The 25,904-nt window shown below is 37.9% G+C and overlaps 1 protein-coding gene across 2 annotated transcripts in view; it reads left to right on the forward strand.

Moving 5' to 3' along the window:
* The window catches only part of STK33 (serine/threonine kinase 33), a 158,485-nt gene that overhangs the window by 31,340 nt on the left and 101,241 nt on the right, over positions 1-25,904 (forward strand). Inside the window, exon 2 of one of the 2 annotated variants that reach the window (XM_034995438.1) lies at positions 12,787-12,891. The exons of the other annotated variant lie outside the window; for it this stretch is intronic. The gene's annotated coding sequence lies outside the window, so the exon portion shown is untranslated. The remainder of the gene's footprint in view (positions 1-12,786; positions 12,892-25,904) is intronic. 2 annotated transcript variants of the gene reach the window in all.

Consider the following 25,904-nt stretch of genomic DNA (forward strand, 5'->3'; position numbering starts at 1 on the left):
CCACATATATGGTTCAGAGAATCTGAGGCTGCTGATGATTTAAGAGGGCAGCAAAGTGCTAACTATGTGCTACAGATATCAAGTCAAACGGAGTTCAAAGCCTGAAAGATCCTGGTGGGCTTGGTTTCTGTTTTAAAAGATAGTATGTGGTGTTCTTCATCATGCCCATATCGGGACCACAAAAAGACTTTCCAGTATTTCCCACAAAATGATCGTCGGGTAGAGTTCCCTTGCATCCGATCCCCTCCCCCATTCTGCCAGATACAGGCATAGCTCATGTATTTATGGAGATGGGAGGACTAGCTGAACTGGTGGTATATTGGTTTGTTATAGGCTCATCCCAAAAGAAATGTGTTCCTGCCAGGACTCTTGGTTTTCTTCATATCCTCTGAAATTATGCTCTGCCTTCAATCATATGTTGTTCCAGCTACAAACCATAATAAGCAATAATTTTATGTCACTGAACTAGGTACCACATAGTGTCCTAGATATTTTCTATGTATTGACTCATTTGATCCTCATGTCAATTCTGTGAGATAGGGTAATATTATTTTTTTCCATTTTACAGATGGAAACTGAGACAAACATTGTCAGCTAGAAAGTGACAGAAGGGAGCTATGAACCAGATTCTCTGCTCTTAATCCTATTCTTTTCTATCTAGCTTGAATTGATTAAGAAATCCCAAGTAAATTTGTATTATCAGTGTTTTAACATTATTAACAATGTCCTAAGTTTGACAGCTCCAACTTTGTATTAGAGACAAAAGCTTGCTTGGTAATTTCTTTAATTTCCATTAGAGGTCAGTCTATCACCTGGTAATGTCAGTATTGTCCGCTTCCTGGTCTTGGAAGTGCAAAATTTCAAGTATACTAATTTAAAAAAGTATGCTATGAAAGAGACTTGGGGCGCAGAATAATTTTTGAATTAGAAACATAATCAAAGAGTCATCTTTATAGTAATAAAGGCAAATATGACTATTAAAAGACCCAGTATTGGCTGAATAGATTATATTTGCAGAATTTAATCAAGATATCCTGGAACCAAAAAAAAAAAAAAAAAAAAAAGATATCCTGGGAGATGATAACTGGTGTAGAAAAGGCTAATGACCTTGACCTTTCTTTATTGCCTCTAAACTAACCACACATTAAATATTAAACCAATTTTGGGTTGCTACTACTCCAAGTCCCATTTAATTCATTCAAGGACATAGACTATACCCTGAGAGTAATGAAACAGTGAAATTACTTAGTGTTCACTAATAGATACTCTCTGGTAATTTTAACGCAATATGGGTCTGAGGATTTTTTTAAGTGGCCTAGAGACTTTTATTTCTCAGCTTTCAAGTTTTAGAAGTAACAAGGTATTGAATTACAATGCAGAAACCAGGAGTCTTCATTTAGAAGCAACATTTTGAGGCAACTTCTGTGGTTGGAGAAGAGGAGCGTCATATTTTGGAGGAATCCAGGTAGTTATTTGGAGACTCTAGCACGGTCCTGAGTAGAGAGTAATTGAACCAGCCATGTTAGTTATATGTAAGAAATGTTCTGGATCCTGTAGGTTAAATAAAATCTTTTAGGCAGCCTTCAAACGAATGGAAACAATCTGACTTGACTTCAGATTTGTCACACGGGAAATGAATGGCAACACACAGAAGAGGCCAGGCCAGGGAGGAAAGTTACACAGGAAGGTGGGTCAGCAGAGTTTGCGGGTCTGGATAGAGAAGACGTTAAATCCGGAGGACTGCTGGAAGAGAGAGGTACAAGAAAGTCCTATACATAGAGAGAGAGAGGGAGAAGCAGACAGGATACTGGGCTTCCAGGGAGACAAGTCACATCTAAGACCTGAAACCACTGAGCATGAAGGTAAGAACTGGTGATTCCTAACTACCTTTCCCTTGCTGTGTACTTAACACATGTCAGGTACTGTGCTGAGACACTTTGTATATATTATCTCAATTTCCTCTTATTTTTTAAGGCAGATTCGAATCTCCTTTCACAGGCAAGATGACTGAGGCCCAAAGAGTTTCAGTAGGTTCCCTGGGGTCATATAGCTTGTGCATGGCCAGACTGAGATTTGAACTCGGGGCTTTGTGACTCATGCTGGAAAGCTGTGCTTCCTGATGCAGAAGGCATTTCTTTTCTGCCTCAGTTTTATGCTGCCTGCATGGTAGGGGTAGTCATAGGCTTATATCCAATGGGAAATTAACCCCATAGTTAAACCCCAATTACAGCAAAAGTAGAGGGTTATAACTTCCAGGGAGGTGAGAGTAGGGATATTTTTGTTAAAAATGTGAAGTTTCTTCACCTCTGCCTATATTCACAGTAAAGACCTATATTCTCCATGTAGCAGTGATTAGGTGGTGGTGAATCTATCCCTTGTACTTCTCATGACTTTGTTGTTTTTTTTTTTTTCCTCTCCTAAAATCCACTAATTATCTTACTAGGTGTTCTCTCTGTTGGCTTGATTTTTCATAAATGGCGCTACTGGAGGTGCCCTCTCAAGGACTTTCTAGAGTCTTAATAGGAAGAGTAGTGGGCCAACCTAAAAGGAAGTTTAGGGATCACTAATTTGGTCTGTCAGTATACTTTTGTCACTTTATTTTTACACCTGCAGGCAGCAGTGCTTCTGAGATCTTTTGGTCCTTTAAAGATAGCTTTGATCCTAGATCTCTTTCTGCTTGGGATATGTTTTTGAAGGGCTGAGGACAGAATGTCAGCTTTCTTCTCCCAAAGGCACCCGTTGCTGAATTTCCCCTATAATCTGGGGCTTTCATCATTTCCTCCATGTTGATGGTGGCACCAGACCTGGGGAATAGCATTTATCTTTTGTTTTTTGACCTAAGTGACTGGTTAATGGTGAAAGGGCCATCAGCTAAGAATGCTTTTAATAAGGCCCTCTTTTTTGTGGTCTAGCCAGGGTCTATCTGTGCTCAACTGCAAAAAGTATTCCCCAAGTTCTCTCACTTTTTTCATCTGGAGTTGCTTGAAGGGGATTCTTAGGAAGAGTACATCCACATCCTGTACAAGGGCAAGCAAAAGCTGTATCTCTTTATATAGCTTTTAATCTCTTGGTTAAAACTTTGATTTATTTGGACAAAATAATATAGAATTCTTAACTTAGGGCTGTCACGTGACATTGGACCCACAAGTGCCAGAATCCCCTTCTAAGTCTGTAGCAGAATTCTATAAGGCTGAAGTGCCTACTTTCTTCCAAGAGGCTTTTGGGATTGAATTTACTCATCCGTTTTCAATCCATAAATGCCCCAAGTGAGTTCTCCCTCCTACTTGCTATTTCATAGAGAAAGAAGACATTTGATGGGAATTTCCCTACCAACCAAATCTGCGAACCTGCTTGCACCCATCCACTCTTCCTCAAATAGCTTCCCAACCCACTTTCCTACTGGTTTCCACTCTTGATTCTCTTATATCCTGCAACTAAAGTCATATTTTACAAAGACAGATCAGATAATGTCATTCTGAAAACTTATATATTACTTTGCACTGCTCTTATGATGAAGGCTGAAATCGTTCATGTAGACTACAAGGCTCTATAGGAGATGGCCCCTGGCCTCCCTCACCATCTTGGACTGACAATAGCATAGCCCTTCTTCACAGTCCAACCATTCTGGTCTCCTTTGGTTTCCTCAAGTCTGCCACGTTCCTGCCTGGATCCTCCTTTGGGAACACATTCTTTGCTTCCCCTAGTTAGCTGCTCATGGTCCTTCAGATCTCTGCTCAAGTGTCATTCTTTAAGAGAAATCCCAATGTAGTCCTATCATTATCAACTTAATTGCATTTTTTTCCTACATGTTTTTATTGCCAGAAAGTTCAGTTTGTCCCTGATGAGGACTTTCCCTTCACTTGATGTATTGCCTAAGAACCTGGAGGTTCCAAAGGAGTGTTAGTTTCATGTACCAGATGGAGAGTGACCTGGATATCTGGTTAAGTATGATATAGCTGTATAAAGATTTGCTGTTGAAGACTGATCCTGCATAGCCCAAAGGGGAGAATTATCTCTGACATTGTGATGACCTGTCAAACCACAGAATGTGTCATTAGTTGACACTCAGACACTAAGTCATCGTTCCTCAACACATCATCTTGTGTTACGGTGATTATAGGCTGGGCTAGAGTCACTCGTCACTCTTCCTTCATGAGCACTTGAGTTGAGCTTGAGTCACCAACTCAGACAGCTCCTGCCTAGCAAGTACTCTTTCAGTGACTTCTGCTTCCCTTCTTGCCAGGAGACTTTGGTCATGGCCATGTCAGGTTTACCCCAACATGTTTCCTTAACTTTGAATCCCAAGGAATACTCACAGAAGGCCTATGGGCTTTGCATTCCAAGAAAAAAGGTAGTTATTTTTAGGTTCTATACCTAAAGAAAAATTCTATTACATCCAGATATAGGGTACTTACTCATCTTGCATTCTGTCACTAAGGGAGGCAAATCTAAGAGACTCTTTACAAAATAAAGAAAATTAGCCTCAAGGACACTTTTGCCTCTCCCCATACTGAGAAGCACCACAGAAATTTCTAGCTAAAATAATTTAATCCATACCTCTTGGGTACTCTATTTAATCTCTGCTTTAACATCCACCCCTATACTCACTTATTGACCTATTATCCTTGTGATTGTTTGTTTAAAACCTGGCTTCCTCGCTGTAATATAGGTTCCTAGAAGGTAGGAACTATTTCTGTCTTCTTCATTGATACATCCTTAGTGCCTTTCAAAATGCTTTGCACATAGTTAACATTCCATGCATATTTGATGAGTGAATGGATTGTAAGTTTTTCAAAGTAGACTTTAATAGTAACAATGACTTCTAAAGATTCAGGAGATATAGGAATGTAAACCCTGTTAACCATATTCCCCATCATGGAACTAATTAAAACTCAACAAGTATAATGAAACACAAAGAAAAATTCCATGAAACTAGGAAAGGGCTCAGTTCTAGGCTGTGGACTGGTATCTAAGAAGTATAGTGAAATACGGATCAAATTTAGGAAGGATGCTAAAAGCTGATACACACTTCTGTGGTTTGTAAACGAAGTATGGATTTCACTGAAAGGAAGGGGAAGGCTTTGAGTGCCCATCCTATGAGGTTTAGGAGTTGGAGCAGGCCATGTGAAAAATTGGAAAATCCCCAGGGGAGCTAGTTCCATATCTCAGAGTAGTGGAAGAGGTGAGGATAAGGGAACAGTATTTTTTTTTTTTAATACTTAACTTCTAACCTATAATGAAGTGAGGGGGGAAGAAAGAGGAAGAAATGAGCTTTGCAGAAGTTGACCAGAATCAAATGAACAGAAATGAACAAGCAATAAATTAGCAAACCATAGTTGGCTAAATTGCTTTACTCTAATTATACAGATGAAGTGCATTTCAGGTTAAGAATTATTTCAGGGAAAAAAAAAGAATTATTTCAGGAAACAGAAATTCCAGAAAAATGCATCTGTGTTCACTCAAATAATATGAAGGAAACATAGGATTTTTAAAAATTGGAATTAAGGAAAGGAAGGCAATTCCCTTCTAGTGATGAGAATCATGGGATGTGAGGCTTTGGAGCTGTTGGCAGCCACATTCCCTGCCTCATGAAGGAAGTTGGTCTGTCTGTGATAGTAAGAGCAAGTCAACACATGGAAGCAGAAAAAAAGACAAGAGAGAAACCATCCTGGTTGAGATAAAAAGGCATGGTGATAGTGACGTTTGAGTGTTACCCCTGCGGTCCTGATGCTTTTTATGCATTTCCTAAAGATAGGTGAGGTACTCCACTATCCTTCTAATACATTGCTTTTATCTGAGCTAGTTCACGTTAGGCTTCTACCATATGCTTGCTACTAAGAGTTTTGTAAAAAATAATATAGATCTAAAGACAGGCAGAGAAGATCCAACATACGCATTATTGGTGTGCCTGATAAAGAGAGCAGAACTGGTGGACAGAAAAAATTTAGATAGGTAATGAAAAAAAAACCTTTAGAAATTAAGGAAATTCATAATATGTAGAATCAAAAAGGCACATGGTTCCAGGAAAAACTGAAACAGGATGATCAATACCAAGTAAACACAAGAGAGTAAAGTTAGTGTGTTTCAACTTTAAGAATCTTATAGGCATCTGGGCAGAAAAAGTGAGTCACTCAAAAGGTGGAAAATCAGGGTGCCTCAAATGTCATGGTAATAGTCCAAGTCAGGAGGCGGTGGATAAGGGTTTCTAGAGCTTTGGTGGGGTATGTGTGGGAAGACTTGATACCTGGTCAAGCTATGGTTTATGTTTATGTTTATGGTTTATGATTAAACAATATTCTCAAATATTCAAGAACCTAGTTCCTGAAAAACTGCCTCATGAGTTAAATTAGTCATTTATGTGACAAATAAGGAAAAAGAACTTAGGAATGGAGAAGCAGATAACTCTTTGAAGGGATTGGCAGGGCATGCGGAATCCTCTTAAATATTGAACTAAATCAAATTTAATAACTGCATTTTACGAAAACAGAAGAAAATGTAAGGGCTATACAATTAGTAGTGAGGAAGGATTTATAACAAATATAAGGTGGGGAAGGTAGAAGAGGTAAAGGGATATGGAAGTGCGTGAACTCATTTTTCTTAGCGGAGAGAGAGTCAGTAGATCCAGCCTAAAGCTGATGAATTTACTGGTCTGGGGTGAAATCTTGGCGCTGCCACATACCAGCTGTGTAACTACAGATAAGTTTAAATGTCATCTGTAGTCACAGAATCTTCATCTGTGTCATGGAGATAATGACACTACCAAACTACTGAGGTTGTGGCGAGGATTAAATGCAATAATGTATGTGAAGCACTCCGACCAGTGCCCAGCCCAGAGTAAGCAGTCAGTAAAAGTGACTATTATTTATTATTTTTATTATTTTTTTAAGGAGAAAATATGGGCAGAGAGTTTTATGATCTTAGGACAAGGGGGTCTTTCTAAGCATAACTCTAAGCCCAGAGACCAAAAAGGAAAAGATTAATAACTTGACCTTGGAAAAAGTAGAAGCTCTTGCATGGCAAAATCACCATGGTAAGAACCAACGAACAAATACTCAAGTAGGGAAGAATAACTGCCATCTATTTGACAGAAGAAGGGTTGATATTATTAATATTCGGGGATACTGATAGATAAGTCAACAAAAAATATAAACAACTCAGTGTAAAAACAGATGATCTAGGGCATCAGGGTGGCTCAGTTGTTAAGCGTCTGCCTTCGGCTCAGGTCAGGATCCCAGGGTCCTGGGATCGAGCCCCGCATCGGGCTCCCTGCTCCGCGGGAGGCCTGCTTCTCCCTCTCCCACTCCCCCTGCTTGTGTTCCCTCTCTCACTGTATCTCTCTCTGTCAAATAAACAAAATCTTAAAAAAAACAAAACAACGGATAATCTAAATGAACAAACATTTTACAGAAAAATAAAAAATGATAAAAATTTGAAAAAATATTTAGTCTCACTTGAAGAAATTAAAATGAGATGCCATTTTTTCACTTATCAAATTGACAGAGATGAGAAAGTTTGAAAATATTTAATGATAGGGTATGGTGAAATAGGCATTATCATACTCTTTTTTGAGGGCAATTTGGTATTATCAAAATTAGAAATGTTCATACCTTTTATCTCTTCAATGCTACTTTTAAGAATATATTCTACAAATATATTTATTTTAGATTACAAAGATATATGTAAAAGGATATTGTTTTATAGCCTTGCTTAAAAGAGAAAGGATTTGGAAACAATTTACTTAACTATTGATAGGAGTTTGTTGAATAACTTAAGGTTCTCATATACCTTGGAATATTATATAGCCATTAAAACAAAAGGTATATAAATATATGTACTGATAATGGGAAAGTGGCTAGGCTATAGTATTTAGAGAAAAAAGTAAGTTACATGAGACTATATACAGTATTATCTTATTTACTAAAAATAATACATAATTTATTCATATAAATGCATAGAAAAGTTCTAGAATATTACTTAAGAACCATTAAAAGTAGTTGTCTCCGGGGTGGAGAATGGAGATGTTATGAACTTTCGCTTTCATTTTACACCCTCTGGAGTTTTCCGATTTTTATTGCAGCAGTCATCTTTTAATTTTATAGTAATTAAAAACAGAGTAAAATAATCTTCCATTGATGGTGACTGGTGACTATGTTGGTTTTGAAAATGGAATTTAATATTTTGGGAATAAAATTATGTGGGGTAAATAGCAAAACAAATCAAGTAAGGTCAACTATTCAACAAAAAGTAAGTAAGTCCTAACTTTGCATGAAGCACTGAACGGACTTTTCCTGATGCTTACTGTCCTTGGGAACAGAAAACGCATGATAGCTGCTATAAAGAGAGATTCAGACATTTCTCCTAGAGGTTGCGTTTTCCCAGTTAAAGCCAGATGAAATGAGATCTGTTCGCAAAGACTATTTTCACTACATGAAAGTTGTTGTAATACCAACCTAGAAACTAGCACCAAGGACAAAAGCAGTGCTTTTGCTAAGCTTTATGAATCCAGCTATGCCAGTTTGTTGGCTTTGGGTTTTAGTTATCATAATAAGGGCTGCTGATGGGGTAGAGAAAATGTGAGCAGGTAGGCTGATGAAAATACTGATGGTGATAGGAAAAGAAGATCCAGTATTTCTGAGCAAAAACTAGGTTTGATCAAATCCTATATTTATCAGGGATGTTTAAATCTTATGTCACTATATACTTATTGCTGTAAAGACAATGATTTTTTTTAAAGATTTTATTTATTTATTTGAGAGAGAGAATGAGATAGAGAAAGCATGAGAGGGGGGAGGGTCAGAGGGAGAAGCAGACCCCCCGCCGAGCAGGGAGCCCGATGCGGGACTCGATCCCGGGACTCCAGGATCATGACCTGAGCCGAAGGCAGTTGCTTAACCAACTGAGCCACCCAGGCGCCCCAAGACAATGATTTTATGAAGAAGATTGTACTTTCATGGAGCCAAGCAGATCCTAGCATTTCCTAGAGTTTGGCCATATAATTTACACGAATCTATTTAGAAATTGCGACTTTTTTCTATTAGAGACTCTGTGATTTCTCAAAATCTTGTGATTTCATTGAGCTCAAGATATTTGAGCTATAGGAAATGATTGCAATATCCAGTTGGCATTGGCTGTTTGATTCTAAATATCCACATAATTCTGCTATTTTTATTTATTATTTATTATTTTTTAAATATTTTATTTATTATTTGACAGAGAGACATACAGCGAGAGAGGGAACACAAGCAGGGGGAGTGGGAGAGGGAGAAGCGGGCTTTTCGCGGAGCAAGGATCCCGACGCGGGGCTCGATCCCACAACCCTGGGATCATGACCTGAGCTGAAGGCAGACGCTTAGCGACTGAGCCACCCATGCACCCCTCTACTATTTTAAAAAATTTTATTTTATTTAAATTCAATTACTTAACATAGAGTGTATTATTAGTTTCAGATATAGAGTTCAGTGATTCATCAGTTGCATGTAACACCCAGTGCTCATCACATCCTATGCTCTCCTTAATGCCCATCACCCAGTTACCCCATCCCTCCAACCCCCTCCCCTCCAGCAACCCTCAGTTTGTTTCCTAGAGTTAAGAGTTTCTTATGGTTTGTCTCCCCCTCTGATTTCATCTTACTTTTTCCTCTCTTCCCCTATGCTCCTCTGTTTTGTTTCTTAAATTCCACATATGAATGAAATTCATAGTTCTTCTATTAATGCTTGTTTTGAAAACCTGAATTTGCTGCAGAGCAGTTGATATATTAGGAAACAATCTGAGCATAAATGAATTTTGTATTTGCTTATGCACAATTTTGTCAGCAAGAAACAGCAGGTGAACACAGAATACTGCACACAGTTGAACTGAGCCGTGTAGGAATACACAAAACGGCACATGCACAGGCCTGGGGTATCTACCAGCTACCTCACTTGGAGTGTTAATGAGCCACACCCACCTGCAGCTGGTGTTACACGTTCCCTTCTCATTTCCCATAGCCTTCTTTCCGCGACTTAGCAATTAGCTCATAAACTACAGCCTTCCAAACACTCACATTCACAAGCAAATTTCGGGTCTTTTTCAATATAAGGTAACATATTTATGAATTTCTTAACCAGTAACATATATAAAGCTGGGTTACCATTTTTCTTAGGTCCTTATCTTTTGTGTGTGTGTCACTGACAAAGTTTTTGAGTATTGTGTCCCGAACTGCATTTCCCTCATAAGTCCTGTGTTTTCTATGTGTGATTGTTATAGTGTACTGATTTTTAGGAACGTAGATGTCTCTTTATAGCAAAAATAACTACCTCCTTGAACAAATCTATGCTGATCTTTTTTCCTTTTCCTTTTGTTGCAGGTGCTGTACCAAGTTAGCTCAGCATTTCCAGGGCTAAGCCAACTTCTCTAGTTCCTTACTGAATATTGGTTAGGCCTTCATAGTTCACATGTACTAGTGAATTAGGTGATTTTTCTAAATTAAAATTTTGCAAAGGGCTTCATCTTGGAATAAGATCGCCAGTGCTACATGTTGAACTCCTTTGGACTTCTCTAGACCTCTATGACTTAAGTTTCATTACACTGCTGATTTTCCATACATTTGTTATTATATGAAGAAAATATACCAAGTTTGTGGTGTGAAATACAGAGATACAAATAGCATGTGATTGAAAGTCACATATTTATTATTTGAAAATGAATTATTTGTGAAGAAGCTTAGCCATTTTTCCTTGAGGGTTTTGTCTACTTCAGTGATGATTTAGGTTAACAAAAAATCTTTCATGTTGAATGTTGAAGTGCTTTTTGAGGTTTTAACATGATATGCATAGATACAAGGAGTCACAACAAGTATATAGTCACCTTCTTAACATCTGACTTACAATGCTTACCCTGTACTCAGATTCTGTTCCTTATTCTAGTTCACTCAGTAGTTGCCTTATGAATTATTTCTGTAAGAATATGAGAAGTAGGAATGTATATTTTGGCTTGAATACTTGGTTTAAGATTTACTTTGTTGAAGTATAGACTTTTTTTAAAAAAGATTATTAATTTATTTACTTGAGAGAGAGCACAAGTGGGGAGGAGAGGGAGAAGCAGGCTCCCCGCTGAGCAGGGAGCCCAATGGGATGAGGGGCTTGATCCCAGGACCCCGGGATCATGACTTGAGCCAAAGGCAGACACTTAACCAACTGAGCCACCCAGGCACCCCTGAAGTATAGACTTTTACTCTAACTTTAGAAAATAAGAATGTGGCCTTAAGTTGCAATTTAAGAATTCTTTTAATTTTCTCTTTGAAAGAAAGTATCTTTGCCAGTTTAGCAGAGGGGCATTACAGCCATGACCTTAAAATCTCTTCTTCTCTTCTTCATTCATTCTTCAGAGAATACATATTTGTTAAGTGCCTACTATGTGTTGTGCTGTTTTATATCTGGAGAATGTGATGATGAGTAACAATAGTACTGTCTTTCCTCCCTAATCTAGTGGGGGAGATAGAAACGTTAATCAATTACTGACCAACATATGTAATTATAAATTGTGGTAAGTGCAACGACAACAAAAAAAATACGAGTTCCTTTGGAGGAGAAAAAAACAGGGAGACCTAATTTGGATAAGTGATTAAAAAAGGCCTTTCTGAGGAAGTGACATTTAAACTGAGACCTACAGGATAAGGAGTTTACCGGAAGGGAAAGGGGGTGGAAAGATTTCCAGGCAGAGGCAAGAGGTTTTGTGATATCATTTTATAGTACTTATGACCTTTTTAGATACTTATATAATTAGGTACTAGTCTATGAGCAAGACAGTTTATAGAGCTGTGTTACTGAAAAGATGCATATAAATTACATTTTTATAAATGAATTCCTGAATTCCTGCAGGCTTACATTATACTCACTGTGCTATATCATCTGCATTTGATTGATGTTCAGTTACTTCAATTACGGCTAGATTGATCTTTCTAAAGCACAACTTTGATGATGCTTTTTCCTGCTCAGAAATCTTTACCAGCTCCCCAATTACCCAATAAAGTCCAGACTTCTCAGCCTTATGGCCAAGCTATTCCAAATTGGTCCTAGTCTCAATGTCCTCCTTCATTTTTAATTACTCCTCTTTGGGCAGTACTCTGTGTTAGCCAGCAGAATTTCTGGATGAGCATGGATGCTTTCTTTCTGATATGTCCACCTTCACTTGTGTTGCTTCTCTTTCCTTGCAATGTGTTTACCTCCTTGCAAGCTGGTCCAAGTCCCATGCATATTTCTAGGTCCATCTCAAATTTTACTATCTAATCTCAGCGTCTTTCTCTGATCACCCCAGTTATATGTAACTTCCTTCTCTTCTCACTTCTTATGATATTTTATTTTTACTGCTCTTGAGGCACTTCTCCCTTCTTACTTTGTTTAGAAGTTATTTCTAGGCATGTCTTATCTTCCCAGCTAGACTTGTAAGCTTCTTGAGGCCAAAGCCTGTGATGGAAAAGTCTTTGCTTCTCTCGCTGTGCCTCACATAGTCCCTTGCAAATGTAGGCTCCAAATAAAAATTTTGGAAGGAATTTGTAGGTTAATTGTTGGTTGCTTGATTGCCCTTCAAAAGTAGTTAATGATTTCTAAACAGATGCATCCGGGGACTGACATATAAAAGAATCTTTTGTAATGTTAGTTGTCCTAAATTCAGATTTTCTTACAAAGGGATTCTACTTGTTTGGGATGTTTATATGTCTTTTTGTCCATTTCAGTGACATTGATTCACAGAGATTATTTTAGATTCATAAGTAATGCTGTCATTTCCATTTTTGCCTCCCTTTTGAAGGTTTGCATGCTCATTTAGCCGTAAAAAAGAATGAAAAGAACAAATCAGCACCCTCTCTGGTTGTTGATACCCAGCGGGGAGAAATAGATTTGAAAGCATGTCTAGGTAATGTATTTATTTTGATTGTTTTGGGTTTTCCAAGTGAATGTGGCTTTAAATGAGTTTGGAATAGTCCCATATAAAATTTTGTTATTCATTGGTTCATTTGGACCTATACTTCTGGTAAACAACTTCCTATTTATAACTTTTTATTAAAACCCATTTCCGTTTGAGAAGTTGTACCTTTCACTTCTGTCTGAATTAACATTTGAACAGCTTTTAGATTGCTCTTCAACATATGACTGTAAGACCCAAGGCTTTAGTTGATGTAATTCTTAGAGGTTTGTTTTTTTTTTTTTACTGAATAACATGATTTCAGGTGATATTTAAATATACAGGATGATGATATATTTCTCATAGAAACATTTGTCTCCAAGAACAATTAAAACAAAGTAGAGTTGCCAAATAATGTGTAAATATCTATAATTGATTTAGTATTTGTGATTAACATTATTGTTTTGGCTAGAAGCATTTCTTTATAAGTCTCAGTTATATTCATTTTTTTCCCCTTTTATAAGTGGTAGTTTTTTTTTGTTGTTTTTTTTTTTAAGAAAAATCATTTAGGAATTCCACATCTTTATGATTAACTCTGTTGTTCTTAAAATTTAGCCCTGGAATAGTATATGATTCTGTATAAGTTAATGAGTGTATGTGAATTATCAGAGGGTCTTTTTCCTTGAATATATTATTTACTTTTCACATATAATTATAAAAAAATTTAAAGATTTTATTTATTTATTTGACAGAGAGAGACACAGCGAGAGAAGGAACACAAGCAGGGGGAGTGGGAGAGGGAGAAGCAGGCTTCACGCGGAGCAGGGAGCCCGATGCGGGGCTCGATCCCAGGACCCCGGGATCATGACCTGAGCCAAAGGCAGACGCTTAACGACTGAGCCACCCAGGCGCCCCCCCAAAATTTAAAAATTTTAAAAAGTTATAAGGAAAAAAATGAAATGTATCCATAATTCTTCTTCAGAAACAATCATCATACTAGCTATTTGTTAATAAAAATCTATCTCGGGCGCCTGGGTGGCTCAGTTGGTTAAGCGACTGCCTTCGGCTCAGGTCATGATCCTGGAGTCCCGGGATCGAGTCCCGCATCAGGCTCCCTGCTCGGCAGGGAGTCTGCTTCTCCCTCTGACGCTCCTCCCTCTCATGCTCTCTGTCTCTCATTCTCTCTCTCGCAAGTAAGTAAAATCTTAAAAAAAATAAAATAAAAAAATAAAATAAAAATCAGTCTCTAGCTATGTAATAGTTAAGACTACGTATAAATCTGGGTTAAAAAAATAAAAATCTGATTTCCTCTCTGGAGGCAGTTTTCATATTAGATTAAGTTGAGGACCCTAGAATTTTAAAAAGTTCTTTAAGATTATTTTGATGTGGATATTGTGAATTACTATTTAGGAAGATCATGTGACATGAACCTTTAAAATTTTTCTAGTTACAATTTTAACATGATGAGTCTTTTCTAAAGACAATGTGTTTTACTTATCTAGTCTTCTAAATTTGAAATACTTTGTTTTATCAACAAATGTGGCCAAGTAAAATAATAGTGTTTTAATTCCCATAGTTAAAAACTAGATATTTTTGAGCCGTTAATCACTGAAAGCATTTGAAAATGTTTTCATCTGCTAATTTGAGTGACAGTTAAATTGTCAATGTAGTGTCCCTCTCTTGGATTCCTTGGATCCATGTCATAGGGCAAGATCCTTGATAAACATGTGATTTTCATTTGGTCGTATTTGACAGCATGGAGACATCTAATGAATGACTAGATAAAGATCTTGAGAATAGACGTAGAGTCTGTATTAGCATCAAACTGAAGGAGGTAATAAGATGATATAAAAGGTGGAAACTAAGTCATTTTGTCTATTAAGATTCTTTCATTCATTCAGAAATTTGATTTCATTGGATGATGTACTTGATACTGATTTAGGGCTTCTCAGCCCTGGTACTATTGATATTTTGGACTGGACAGTTCTTTTTGAGAGGTCGTCCTATGCATTGTAGATGTTCAGTGGCATCTTTGGCTTCTATCCTCAGATGCCAGTGGTGCTCTCCCCAGTAGTGACAATTAAACATGTCCCCAGACATTGCCAAATGTCCCCCAGTGGGTAAAATCACCTCTGATTGAGAACCACTGTTTTAGATGAACATTGTAAAAGCAAATTTTTTGGAATGTATTTTGCATTGTTTCCCTATATCAAATGTTGTACATGTTCCATGTGATCTGGTCTTTCAATATTTCCCAGGTAGTGCCCTGCCGGAAAAAAATGGCTTAGGTGTTACAGTGGAATATGGAACTAGCCATATTAGCTATAGAACTACTGAAAAACCTTACATTTGAAAATTAACAGTTGATTTAACCATGATTCAGCATTTATAACATCCTGGATCAAAGGATCTACTCTTTTTGATCTTTTGAAAAGTACTTTGGAGCCTAAGAACAAATTTTTACAAAGAAACCTTCTAATGCCTGTTATTTTTCCTCCTTTAAGAATGATCCTATTCATCTTTTGTTTTAAAGGCTCTATAACTTATTGGTACTGCATAAAAATCCCATTATTATAGAGACTGTTCTCTTTGCTTCTCTGCTGCATCCTTTTCTGAAGTTATGAGAGGTGTGAAACATATTCTGAAAATTCATTCAAAGCTTTAAAACTTATTATATCCAGGAGAGACAGATTTAAGATTGCTGAGGTTTCTGGTTGAGGTACTTCAAGTAGAAATCCATACTCCATTAGGCTCTCTAACATTGTGACCTTAATTTTCCAGATATTTTGTCCTTTAAATTGAAAGCAGTGTTTTAATACTCTTTAAGTCTTCTGGAGGGGCTTGTAATATCACAGACTTAAGTTGTGAAACATTTGAAACAAATGAAAGATAAAATAGCAAGTGACTTAGGTCTGTATAATTTTATACATTTTTTATTCCAAAATATACAATGATAGAAAGATATGCATGGAATGTACTTAATGCACTGAAGTTGGTGAAAAAAGAAGCTATTTAGTAAGGAATTGTTCAGACTGTACTTAAGCAGAATTTCTTCCATGGGTTTTTTTCTTGGCATTGCCTAAAGAGTTTCTCATTAGAAATAGTTGTTAAGTTCTCTGAAGTTAGGAAATTTACTTTGTATAAAACTATGGTCTGGGTGAAATGAAAATCTACTTGGACAATAGCTACTGAGTTATCTTGCTTCAGCAGATAAAGCAGAAAATGTAAAACTGTATTATACCGTGGAGTCAAGAAACCGAGAACTATTTAAGAAAAAAAAAAAAAACCTCTATGGAAAAGAAGAGATGAAAAGCCTCTTGTTCTTTCATTAGTAAATTAGGTCAGTTTTTAAATAATATGCTCATTGAAAAATGTACACATTTCTCAAGTAATTGATATAATTTAATCCAATTCATATCTTAAGGTATAAAACTGAATTCTTTAGGGGCTCTTAATTGCTTCGTCTATTTTCCATTGTAAAACATTGTTTAGAACCTAAATTGATCATATAATCTTTTCTTTAGTTTGTGGCTCACTGAAGGATGATACATCAAATATTCTTTATTAATCTATAGAAGCTTAAAATTTATTTTAGTCTCTGTGTATTACTTTAGTTATGAGTTAGCTATTAGGGGATACAATAACCTCCCTGAGTTCCTTTTACACATATTCATGTTAGTTAAGTGCGAAATAAATTACATGATTATGTTAATGTCAAATAATTTTTCCATGGGTTGCTAGGGTGCATTCTTTAACGTAAAGAAACAATTGCAGGTAGATTCTCCAGATCTCTTATTGTCCTGTTGCAGTCCAAAATTAGAGTAGTTTACACTTATTGGTATTGATGTTTTATGGGTGCTCCATTGCTTTAGGCTAAAGGTGAAAAGATTCTTGCCTGTTTGTAGGATGTATAGCCTGTTTTTTGCTGAAAGTTTTGTTCACCGAGTCTCCAGGTCAGTGTTTAGTCTCCGTCTTACTCTTACTCCTTCACCTTATTCAGATAAACTATCTCCCAGATGATTACTAAAGGCCTCATCAGACTAGGGCAAGAGAGATCTATCATCCCCACTGAGAGGACAACTTTTAAGATGCAGTGAAGTGTCCCGAGATGGCTCTCAAGCCCTCCTACCCCCCTGGAAGACTGGCCTTGATATCAATATATGAATGTCTTTTCTAGGGGTGCCTGGGTGGCTCAGTCTGTTAAGCATCCGACTCTTGATTTCAGCTCAGGTCATGATCTCAGGATTTTGAGATTGAGCTCTGAGTGGAGCCTGCTTAGGATTCTCTCTCTCTCTCCCTCTGCCCCCTCCCTACTTCCTGCTGCTTGTACATGTGCTCTCTTTCTCTTTCTTACTGATTCTTGGTCTCTCAAAAAAAAAAAAAAAAAGGATGCCTTTTCTATAAACTTTGCAAATCATTCACTAGTAAAATCTTCTGGCTAGATCTGACACTTCTTGGATAGGCTGAGCATCAAAGGGAGAACAGATTCTGGACGACTCTTAAACTTACTCATCCCAGTTTATATCATCAGTATATTTGGAAACATTCCTTTTAGTTTTCATGTACTGTCCTCCAGTCAGAATGGTGAACTGGCCAGACAGCAGTGCTTCATTGTCCCATAATCATCACCTGAAACATTTCCCAACTCCTGACTTTTGGGGCTCTTCTAGATTCTTCCCCTCTTTAGCACCTTTTGAAAGGAGTAGACACTCTGCTCCTTGTTCAAAGTTTGTAGAGACATGCATACACGTGTGTTTGTTCGTTCGTTCATTCATTCATTTGGCATTTGTTGAACGTGAGACACTGGTGCAGGACACATCTTGTCACTCAGCAAAATTCATGGGAAATTGCCTATGTTCCTGAGCAATTCATTTTTCCAGAAAAATTCCTGCTATTGGCTTTTTTCTTTACTTAGTGGCAACAAAGAAATCTATAAAATTATACTTATGATTGCTAAAATGACAAGATTCACCCTTAATATTTCCCTTAATAGAACATCTCAGCATAGGAATAGAGGACATAAAACCGAATGAAATTTTCGTCCTGAAAAATACAACAATTGAAAAAAAATCACTTGTATTTAGATTTAGGCTTAATTAAATTCTAGTTCAACTGTTAAATAATAATACTTCATAGGCGGTGCTGTGTATTTCCTATTGTATCACATAATGAGCATCACACCACATCGTCAGATACAGTGTCTGTATAATATGTCTCACTTTTGGTGAGGCTTTTGGTGAGGCTGGTACTGATGAGTGGGCTCAGGTGGTGTTAGCCTGACTCCCACCCTGTTGTGGAGTACCCTTACCAATGTTTCTTTTCTGTATTCTAGGTGTTCTGAGATTTTATGATTTTTTTTAAAGATTTTATTTATTTATTTGACAGAGAGAGACACAGCGAAAGAGCGAACACAAGCAGAGGGAGTGGGAGAGGGAGAAGCAGGCTTCCCGTGGAGCAGGGAGCCCGATGCGGGGCTCGATCCCAGGACCTGAGCTGAAGGCAGACGCTTAACGACTGAGCCACTCAGGTGCCCCTGAAATTTTATGATTATTGATGTGGATCATTTTTTCATTAATTTTGCTGTGAACTCTGTGGACTCTTTCAATTTGGAAATTCACATTCTTTACTCCTGAGAAGTTTATTTATATTATGTCTTTGATAATTTCTTCTCTTTCATTTTCTTTATCCTTTTTCGCTTGAACTCATTATTCAAGTGTTGGACTTCCTGGATATATCATTTAATTTTCTCATCTATTCACTCTCATTTTCCATCTTTTTGTCATTTTGGTCTATTTTCTAAGACATTTCTGAAATTTACCTTATAACTCTTTTAATTTTTTTTTAAAGATTTTAAGAACTCCCTCTGGTTTCTGAATGCTCTTTCGTTGTAGCTTCTTTATGGACATGATATCTTGTAACTCTTAGGGAATATTATAATATGGCATAATTCTGTTCCTGGCCTTCCTTCTGTTTTCTTTGAGTTCCTTTTCCCCCATTTGTTTTTGTTCTCTTTCACTTTTGTGTCTCTCATAAAATGTATAGCTATCCTTGCCTGTGTTTTCCTATTTAAGAATGAGGTATCAAAATTGCATGACAGGCTCTGTGTCGTCAAGGCGAGCGGGTGAAGATCTAAGCCTTTTTTGCAGGGGGACTGCTGGAGAGGAATCCTTGTATGTCAGTATCTGTACATCTGTTGGGGGGGGGGGGGCAGTTTCTACAGTGAAGCAGCCCTGATCCCTGTGTGTTAGTTATAAGTCTGGCTCCCAGCACTCCGGGACATAGGCAGGGGATGACAACTGGGGAAGCTCAGTATGGCGCTTCACTTTTGATCTCAGATATACTTGCATCCCAAGCCAGAGAAGGTACCTGCCAGAGAGGGTGACTTCTGGTCTTTTGTGGGTTGGGGAGGAATAGTGAGTGGTCTGGCTATGTAGAATATAAGGGATACTTCTGAAATTTTGGCATTGATTGGGACAACTCCAATCTGTAAAGTCTTTTAGTAACATTTTAGACAATAAGCCAAATAATTCAGTGCCTGGACCATTTAAGTTTCTTGTGTTGAGGCCCCGAAGAGAGTAGAGAACAATACCAGACACTGGTAACTGGGACTAAGGTGACACCCTCACACCAAGCAGTCCTGGCAAATTTACCATATTTTTCTCTCTCTTTTTGTATAAGAAATAATATTTTTTCTAAAACTCATTGCTGGGGGTGCCTGGGTGGCTCAGTCGTTAAGTGTCCGCCTTCGGCTCAGGTCATGATCCCGGGGTCCTGGGATCGAGCCCCGCATCGGGCTCCCTGCTCAGCGGGGAGCCTGCTTCTCCCTCTCCCACTCCCCCTGCTTGTGTTCCCTCTCTCGCTGTGTCTCTCTGACAAATAAATAAATAAAATCTTAAAAAAATAAAATAAAACTCATTGCTGTACCAGGTTTAGAGGTGAGTTTCCACACTCTTCCCTTCCTGAATATCTTTCTAGGGTGCTTAGAGGATTCTATCCTCCCAAGGAAATATTTGTCCTCTTCTCTTCCTGAACATTTTATTCAGTATTTTACATTTTCTCTGAGACACCCAGTATGCAGGGTCCTTTCAGAGGCAACTTCTTCCTAGTTGTCGGTCTTAAGATCAATAGGACCTTATAGAGACGTACTTTTATTTCTGAGTATTGCAGATTGCAGTTCTTTAATAATAGCAATTTCGTTTTGGTGGATCAGGTGTCACTCAAAACAGTAGAATGCCCACTGGAACCACAGATCACCTCATTGTTTTCAATGGGTGATGATTTAATATGTTACAAAATTGTATATAGCCATTTCTCATGCCTTAGAGCAGTGGCTTTCAAACATTTTTAACCCTGACCTCAGTATGAAAAAATTCACCTTGCTGCGTACACACAGACGCATGTACATTCACACATACACCTGAAGCCAGTTTGGAGAAATAATACCTTTAGGACAAGTGTTAGACTCTCATATTTTTCTATTCTATTTAATTTTAGAATGTTGTGCCCCACAAATGACTTACAATTTGAAATCCCTGCACTTGTGATTCTTAGTATTTGAGGGGAGGATGACAGGTTGTGGACCTTTTTGGCATTCTGATGAAAGTATCGGTATCTCTTCTCAGAAAAAATGCACATACACACATTTTTGCATATATTTTCAGGAGACTCACAGTCTTTAGGCATAAACATAGACTCCTTAGTTCTAGAAGCTTCTATGCTAGATAAAATTTGGAATTATCTTGCTTTCTTGATAGATTTCACCCAGCATGCCTGGACAAATATCAACTGCACAGCAGATATTCTACCCTTCCTCCCTTCCTCTTTCTAAATATTATTAATATAGGTTTGTAGACCAGAGAAACTATGTGACAAATAAAACTTCCTCTTGCATTTCAAGGTTAAAACTCACAGAGGAGCCTCGTTCTTCCTGGGCATAGAGTTGGCTTTGTAGTATTTCGAGTCAGGGCATAAGGACACACACTGTATCTGGTAGGTCAGGAGACATTTTGTCCTTTACAGAGCTGTTCCTTTGCGAGGGACTTCACATTATCAGTCCCCTAGCAGCTGCCGCCTGATTTCTGGCCATCTTCGCTTCTGGTGGAGAAACTTATTTATTACCAGTCACCTTCACCAACTGTTCTTTATAACCACCATCTGGTAGTTAGAATGGAGCCACGGCTTTGTGGTGTGAACTTCTGCCTTCTCTCCCTTTCACCTTTCCTGCTTTCTGTCCTTCCTTCCACAAATATTTATTGAGTTCTTTCTATGTGCCAGGCTTTGTTAATGTGAGCAATAATACAATGGTGAGAAAATCTCCATGTCTGGGTGTGTCCAGCCGACCTTGCCCCATTCTTCTGTGGTTCATTATCTTGTGCCACCATTCTTATACTCTGCGGTGGCCCTGCTCCTTACTTCCTGCTTCACTGGGATTTGGCATTTAACTGTTTCCTGCCCACACTGGAAATTTTCATCTGCAATTTTTCTTCTGCCTACAACAACAAACATATATATTTTCTTATGCAGTTTTTCTTTTGCCTAGTACCACCAATTCATTTTTCCCTTTTAAATAATAATGCAAACACGCAAATCTTAAAATATTTCTGTTGTTGATATGTTCTGGGTCACTATTTTGGAAATAACATCATGGGAATATGGTGTTAATGTGCAAAAATCACCCCCTGGGTTGAGAGGATCTTTGAAAGATGTCTTAATAATGGGGGCATTTTCAACTGATAAAATACAGGCTCATAGCATTTGAAACATTATTAGTATTCTTTCAAGAGCAGACATCAATCTCAGAAATCTTGTGTACAAACATGACAAAATTAGAGGGGGTATATCTCAGTGGTAGAGCATTTGACTGCACAAACATGACAAAATTGGTCTGTATTACACTCTGATAAAATCACAAAATGATTTTATTTTCTTCACTTCTTTATGAATGTGAAATATTTGCATATTATTACAATAACTTCCACAGTAGTTGGAATGAAATCTGATACATTGTTAATGGTGTAGTTAAAAATGTGTGCATTGCATCCATATTTTGTGGCAGTTTTCCAGCAGTTTTTTGAAAGGATTCTTAAACCTTGCATGTTTTATAATCAGGCTTGGCAAATAGACACCATCCATGCTTCAGGTTACTTCTTCCAGGGCCCGTGATAGATCACAACATTTTGTCTTGCTGAGCTTGGACAGTCTTACGTCCCCTTCAACATAGTGATCCGGGCTGTTGCTAACTAAGTGCAAATAGTGAGATGCAAGCTATGTGTCATATCGGTTTTGCACCCTAACCATCAGAATCAGCAGAGGATACGAAAATGTCTGCCGAAGGCAAAGGTTGGCCAGTCTGGGGGGCAAAGGGCCAGAACAGTAAGTATGTTAGGCTTTGTGGGTCATACGGTCTCTGTTGTTCCACTGTAGTGGCAAAGCTGCCATAGGCAGTATGGGAATGAATGGGTATGGCCGTATTCCGGTAAAACTTCATTTATAGGAACGGGCGGCAGGCCACATTTGGCCCACAAGCCAGACCTTGCTAGCCTCTGGTTTATTTATTTTTTTAAATTTTTTAAAAAAGGTTTATTTATTTATTTGACAGAGAAAGAGAGAGAGAGAACAGCAGGGGGAGCGGCAGGCAGAGGGAGAGGGAGAAGCAGGCTCCCCACTGAGCGGGGAGCCCGATGTGGGGCTCGATCCCAGGACCCTGGGATCATGACCTGAGCCGAAGACAGATGCTTAACGACTGAAACACCCAGGTGCCTCTGGCTTCTGGTTTAAATCACTGCTACTCAAAGTGGACTCTGTGGACAAGAGCTATCAACGTCATCTATATGCTTGTTAGAAATGCGGATTCTCGTTCTGCACCCTAGACTCACTGGATCAGAATCTCTGGGGATGGGGCCCAGGAATCTGCATGTTTACTAGCTGGCAAGGTGATTCTGATGCCCACTAAAGCTTGAGAGCCCCTAGTTTAAATAACATGGCACTTCTCTTCTTGAAAAGCTTTGTAGAAGTCAGTCGTGAAACCACCTCATGCATTTAGATCTTTAACCACTTTTTCTGTCTCTTCTATGGCATTTGATTTATTCAAGCTTTCCACTTCATGGGTCATTTTTGGGAATTCACATTTTGCTAGAAAATGATCTGTTTCCTCTTGGCTTCAGATTTGTTGCTGATGGTGGTTTTAAAGCAATTCTGTGAAACTTTTGACATTCCTATTAAGACATGGATTTCTGTTCACTCCCCTTGGATCTAGACAGGCTTATGACCGTTTCATCCAGTAGAGTTCTGGCTGAAGCAATGCCATGCAACTTCCAAGACTGGTTCAGACAAGACGGTGCAGCTTTCACCCAGTTCTTAGAGGGTGGGGGGGAAGTTGACTGACTCGGTCTCCGCCCTGGGGGCGTGGCCACGTGTAAGCTCCCAGCTGTCAGCGAGCACAGTCAAGTGAGCCATCTTGGACACACAGTCTAATTGAACCCTCAGATGGCGGCCACCCTGCTGGCATCTCAGTGAAGTCACATGAAAGACGTTCCCCCAGATGAGCCTTTCCTCACTTGCTGACTGATAGAATCTGTGAGCACAGTCCCTGCTGTTTTAAGCCACTAAGTTTGGGGGTGGTTGTTATGCCACCATTGTGCCTGGGAAAGTTACCCTAGACTTGCAAGTATTATTGTTTTATAATGATCTTCCTGTCCTTCTTATCTGTGCTTGTGATTTCTTTCATACTCTTAATCATATATATTTTGCTCTCAATTTTCTTTAATTAGAGTTGAAGGGGTTTTATTTGTTTTATTAATCATGTCAAAGAATCAGTTTTTAGATTTTTTTATTCTACTATTTGAGATATTTCTGTTTCATTAGTTGAAGTTTTACCTTTATTCATTTCTTTGTTCCTACTTTCTGCTTATTTAATTGTTCTTTTCCTAGTTGCTAAAGGTGAGTAGGAGGTTAATTTCCTTTTTCCTTTCTCTTCTTTCATAGGAAGTACATTAGAAGCCATAAGATTTTTTCTGAGTATAGCTTTCACCTGTGTCCCATAAATTTGGGAGGAAATATTTTCCTCTTCGTAGTTTTCTGGCAAGTTTGTAATTTTAATTTTGATTTTCTTTTTATCAAAGCATTTTGGAGAGTGTTTCTAAATTAAGTAAAGTTTTTCTTGTTTCTGGGGTAGAGGGAAGATCTTCCATTTTTCCAACATCTATAATAAGGACCTATTTCTCTACTACAAGAAAACAAAATTACAACTGTTTTCTCCAGCAGGACCTTCCCTTCTTCCCTTACCAGTAAGTTTGCGTTACGCTTCAGAGTGCTTTTACTTCCTGACTCCCCCATGTGAGTGTTTTAAATGCTTTTGCTTCTGCTGTCTGTCTCCCTATGCCTGACTTCACAAACCTAAGCTGTTTTTTTTTCCCCCAATAGTTTAGTAATATTTGTTTCAGACTATGATTAGGTTCTTATCCATTATTTAGCTCTGATATTGTATGTTCTCATTCCCTTTTCAAGGTACTGTGTGATGCTCCTCCATTCTTCTCTCCATAGATGCAAAGGCTTTCTTCGAACCTAAGAAACAGTCAGGACGTAGCACACCTTTTTGTCCCCCACTCCCACCAGCCTCAAGACCTACTGGAAAATGCTTAATAAATAATATGCTTATTTTAATTCTACTCCTGATTTATTTGGGTATATTTTATAACCCAAATGTTTTATTTAGAGTGTTGATTTCATTGAAAACTTTGGAAAGAAATATTGCTACACATGCAAAGTTACAGGATGGAAATCAACTACAGTTACATGGAAGGTTTTCATTAAAATGTCTCTTGCTATATATCTCAAAGAGATAAAGGTTTAATAACTCAACCCTTATTCTTGAAATGAGAAGTATACTTAAGGTAGATTGGATTATACCATTTAATGTTTGAATATGTTGTAGTAAGTGCCATGTAGATTTGTTTGGGATGTTGAAGGTCATTCATTTTAAGATCCTATTTAGGGAAAAATCCATCCTCCTCATTTCCCAACTCCTGTGTAGTAACTTCTGCCCTTTTATGGAGTTAAATGGATTTCCTTTCCTGCTTCCTTGGGCAGACATGCTTTCCCATGTCTTATAATATTTTTCCTTAAGTAACCTATTGAGACATTTTGTGTTCCAATTTCAAAGGTGTATCAACTAATTTTTTAATTAAACATGATCTAAACTTTGGTAAATCAAAAATTGGGATTAATAGTTAGCTTTTTTTCTTACCAAAGTTGGAAAAGCTTACTCTTTTTATCTTGTCCTTTATACCTTTGTTTTTTCTGCCTTGCACTAAAATTATTTGTATTCATGCTACATTATTTACTTTTATATAAAGGGTCAAGGACCTCACTATTTGTTTCCTTCATAGGGCCCCAATAATTCCTTACACGTAGTGGGAGCTCGACCAATATTATTAAATAAACAACTGAATAAATACTTGTAACTGCCATTGTGATAATAGTGAAGTGATTTTAGTAATGGTCCTACAATTTTGCCATGGTAACTTTTTTTTTTAATTATATGGAATATCCTGTTATAGCAAAATTATTTTCTGTATATAATCAAAATATAGTACATAGTACATATACACAGAAGGCAAAATTCTGAGAAGCCTGTTCATATATGGATCTCAAAATCTTTGGATACTTAATAGTTCTTCCACTATCCCGATATGGCAAGAGCAATGAGGTAAGTAATAATTTAGCTATTCAGCACAGATGAAACATGCATATGTGATAGAATATTACTTCTTTTACCTCTCCAAGCATCTAGAGCAGACTTTGACCAAGTTTTGATAATTCCTACCAATGCCATTTGGTGTTGGGGAAGTGGGGAAATTATATGACAGACATAGGGCAAAATTGGGGACTGGAGAGCACTCGGTACCTTGGAAATCTGCAGAGGCAGGTACTTTGGACAATAAATGGATTTAGTCACTGGGCACTGGGGATTGCATGGGATTGACTGTTGATCCCAGAGGAAGAGAGTAAATAAGGATAAGAGAAAC

Source organism: Mirounga leonina, unplaced genomic scaffold (genome assembly GCF_011800145.1).
Source record: "Mirounga leonina isolate KUSES-001 unplaced genomic scaffold, KU_Mleo_1.0 Mir_92, whole genome shotgun sequence".
Classification (NCBI taxonomy): Eukaryota; Metazoa; Chordata; class Mammalia; order Carnivora; family Phocidae; genus Mirounga; species Mirounga leonina.